The sequence below is a fragment of the Panicum virgatum genome, chromosome 2K, assembly GCF_016808335.1.
Source record: "Panicum virgatum strain AP13 chromosome 2K, P.virgatum_v5, whole genome shotgun sequence".
Classification (NCBI taxonomy): domain Eukaryota; kingdom Viridiplantae; phylum Streptophyta; class Magnoliopsida; order Poales; family Poaceae; genus Panicum; species Panicum virgatum.
The window spans coordinates 9,576,157-9,580,845 of NC_053137.1; positions in this window are offsets into that span (position 1 = coordinate 9,576,157).

Here is a 4,689-nt window from a genome sequence, read left to right on the forward strand (position 1 = left end):
ACTCCTTGTGAGGTGTAGTTTTCAGTGGTTTAACTTGTTCACATGATTCTTTGCTGTTTATCAAAGTTTTAGTTTGTTTTCTTATACTTTGTCTGAAAATGGTTTAATATAGAACTTTTTGCTGGAAAGTGAGTACCTTTTGTACTCAGGTTGCTTTCTAAACCTAGTTGCAGGTGAACCCGAAGTGGTGTTTGGCCACTTCTACCCCGCTGATCCAAACGCGGGGGAAGAGTAGGTCGTGGTGGCTGTAATGATGTCCTTGAGCAAGGCGTCATGACTTTAGTAAGTCTTTATCATAATCGAGCTTCGTGAGAGCATGTAAATGCAATAAACTTTATGTTCCTGTTTAATATGACTTTCGGGAGCCCAAGGCTTGTAAGTGAAGTTTGAAACCCACCTATATAGAACTTGTAATATTAAGTGTGTAAAACTGCTCTTTGTGGAATATTGGCGATGTATTCGATTGTAAACGGTATGTGCATATGCTGATCCTGGGCGTATGTTGGAGCACATACCGGGACTACCGGATTTGATATTATTTTGGATGAATGACGTGTCGGTTATTCGTGTCTCTAGATGTGGGATAACCAGGGTTTTCATTCCCGACCGGACCGGCCTAACCGCCGGGCTCCGGTACCGGTTTACCGGTCCGGTTAGGCCGGTTACCGGTCGGAACCGGACAAAACCCCGTTTGAATTTGTTTGAATTCAAATCTCGGCGTTCAAACGGTACGGACCGGTATACCGGCCGGACGGGCCGGTTTACCGGCCGGTTCGGCCGGTATACCGGTGATGTGGGAGGGGCCGCTCGAACTGTTAAACCGGCCGGTTATACCGGTATACCGGCCGGTTACACCGGTATACCGGCCGGTTGGGCAGGTATACCGGTTAGTTTTCCGCCGCTTGAAAAATAGATCCCGGTGTAAAATAAAAGAAAATTTCGGCATGAGCTATGCACATTTTAATGTAAATGACCATACCAAAGCAACAAGTTATAATCATACATACAAATACAATAGTAATAAGCGTGCATACAAAACCCCATGAAATGAAAGTTCAACGTAGAAATGGGAAGACCCCCATTTGGGACGCGGTTTGGTATTCGGCGTTGGACATCAAAGCGATACCTCGCACTCTAAGCAGCTCAGCCTTGTAGTGTTGCCAAGTTTGGCCTGTCCACGCCGATGTTGTCTGCCATTCCTGAACTAACATAGTGTAAAAATGGGGGTCTTCCCATTCGTACACCCATCTCGTCGGTGGCTGCATGCTGATGTCAGGAATGGGATAGTGAAAAGAGTGCCTCGAATTGCTGTAGGAGGAAGAAGAGTGCTGTGGACTATCATGGTCCGTTGGTCCACCTGTTCTCCTCTGCGATTGCGGTGCTCCATGGTCGGTGTCCTGAGTAGCATGTGTGAACTGAGTCTCCCCTGCAATCAACCATATTTCATAATTAGTAGTCAATAGTCAGAAATATGTGTCTATTTGTATGTGCAATGTATACCTGTGAAACGAACACCACGAGCACGACCACTACCACCAGCAGCAGCATCAGCACCACTACCACCACCACCAGCATCAGGCTCAGCACCGTCACCATCATCACCATCATCACCATCATCGGCCGAGCTGCTATCATCGGACTCCTGATATGGAGGACTAAGCTCACCTTTGCCATCATCAGTCTCGGTGTCGCTGCTCACTGGTTTTGCTGTTCCTTTGCCTTTTCGACGCTTCGGGTCACCCTTCTTAGGTCCCTTCTGCAACTTTCTCTTCCCTAGGTGAGTGTCACCTATATTTGTACGTGCCCAATCGCTGATGGAATCATTCCCCGTAGCCTCACGTAGATCTGACTCGTTTATTTGATCTCTGACAATATGGGACGGGAGAGGGATGTCGCCGTCATCATCATCCTCGTCCAGAACTGGAGCCCGGTTAGATCTACCATATTCCATCCATTCCCGCACCGGATTATTCTCATCATAGAAAGAAAGATGGGCCAGCTGGTCAATGAAATCACCTTCTTCACGCATCAGTGGGCCGGATACCTCCTCAAGTCGGAGACGAAGGTTGTAGTTGACATAGACAAGCTTATTAAGTTTCTTGTGCGACAACCGATTGCGAACCTTTGTATGCAGCAAGGCAAAAGTACTCCAGTTCCGCTCGCATCCACTGGACGAACAACATTGTGAAACAAGTCTCATGGCAAGGTACTGCAGCTTTGGAGTACTTGATCCGAACATCATCCACCATGACGCTGCATGTGCAACCGAGTATGTAAGCAATATATTCGAATAGAGAAAACAACAATTTCATACGGAGTAACTCTTACTTGGGGATGTCTTTGGGTCCATCGCCATCCGCATTGCCATTTCACTGCTATACTCGCCAATCTTCTGCCGAAACATGTCAAACTCCTGCAATGCCTGGACGGCGCTCTGGAGATCCGTCATGCGCTGAAATGTATCCTTGAGACCACGAAACATTTGTTGAGTTGGATCCATCGTATATGCATACCTCGGATTTAGGACAGCAGCTGCAAAATATAAATCACTTCAATAAGCTTTTTTGTGGTTCGATAGAGTTTAAAAACAGATGACTCGTGTGTGCTTACCTGGACCCACATACGTGCCTAGGAACACGTCACCCAACCTCCCGTCCACCACCTCAATATACTCTTTCAGTGTTGAAATATTTGTTCTAAACAAAGACCGCAGCTCCTGTTTCATATTCTGGTAGGCCATTACGACTTCGCACATGTTCGGCTTCTTGTCCTGATCAGCGAAGCGGAGAAACTTGTATATTGGTTGAACCGTGTCGATGATATATTTCATTGCATCCCACCACTCCATACTTGAAAAACTTGCATGAGTAAATCTACCTTCTTCGGTATTCGCCCATTTGCTGTTTTGGAACTCAGTAGATGCCATCCACTGCATGAAACGATCGCGTTTCCGATAGATGCTCTCTAGGAACATGTAGTTGGTTCCAAATCGAGTGGCATTCCACTTCACCAACTCACCACCGATTGCGTTCCTCATCATTGTATTCAACTGACCATGATTGTGTAACCAATTTGAAATTCGCTTGCATTGCTTGATCATAACACCATGTTCAGGCCTTCGAGCTATATCCTTCAACATCAAATTGACGGTGTGTGCTAGACACGGTGTCCAAACTATGTGGTCATACACATCACTTAGTAGTTCTTTGCATGCTTTTTTGTAATTTGAGCCGTTGTCGGTGACTACGTGCACGACATTCTCCGGTCCAATCTCTTCCACCACCTTTTGAATCTCTTGCAATGGAAGACAGATTGTTTAGTAACATGTCAAAACATACACCATGCGAATGGAACATGTTTAGGGACTACCTTGAACAAATATGCAGCATCTTGAGTTCTTCCGGTCGCATCAATAGACTTATGGAACCACATGACCCCATTGCAATATATCAAAAATTTGATGACACTCATCCTCGTCGGACCAGTCCATGAATCACACATCAACGTGACGCCAAATAAGGGCCAGTCTTTCTGAAACTTTACGTACCTCGTCTTCAAGTCTTGCTCGTTCTGATCAAGGTACTTGCCATCAATATCCCGTCCAGTGGGTGATGCGATACCTTCACCTGCAACCATATGAAAATCATAAGATACAAAAATGTAAGCTTATAGGTATCATTGAAATGAAAGAAAACTTACCCCACTTCTGTGTCTCCCTGACCGCGCTGATAAAGTATGGACTGTCAGCCTGTCTTCCAGGTACTCCTGCAATATGGAAAAACTTTGACCAAGCTTTACCAATAGCTTCCTTTGCGTTCTTACCCTTCTGTGTCCAGGAGCCTGTATCAATCCTTGGTTGTGTCATTCCTCTTCTCCCACCAGCTGCCAAGTTATAGTCCTCCACCACAGGACTCTCCCTCTGCGAAGTGGACTTTCGAAACATTCTATGCATAACATTCCCCCTCGTCGAACCACTACCCCCTCCACGCTCATATGCACCTTCTCTCTGTTCCACCCCCCGTCGGAACTCTGCTTCCGCTCTCGATAGATCCATGGCACGCTGCACCTGAGCCTCCTCATCTTCTTCATCACCGGGATAGTTTCCCTCTGCTGCAGCCTTCTCCCGTCTCAACCTCTCTCGGGCCCGGTCAGCAGTTGCCTTCTTTGCCCTATCCAACTCACGCTGAAAGAAGTCCCGCACATCAGGAGGCACATTCCTGCAATGGATCACCTCTGCCCCGCGCCCAGCCAAATGTTGTTTCAATCTAGTCGCACCACCTCCTCCTTTCTGCGTACGACAATAGTTACATCGCCATCCGGGATAAAGATTTTCACCGTGTTCCCATACAACATCTCTGCTTGCCATTGTCTATCTGCATACATGCACAACAAAAATATATCATCTAATATTCTTACTCCTACCTAAGTTATAGTGTCAAAAATCATCTAATACACCTAAATTAAATCTAGCTAAAACCTACTACATAGTGTAAAAAATCATGTAATATAAATAAATCTTCCCTAAATTCTAAATATACCTAAGTCATACACCTAAATCCTAAAACAAAACATCTAAATACACCTAAATCCTAGGGAAAAAAAATAACTAACCTGACCGCGGCTTACCGCCGCTAATTGGCGGCTTACCGCCTCCCCAGGCTGGTAAACCGGCCTCCCCGGGCAGCAAAC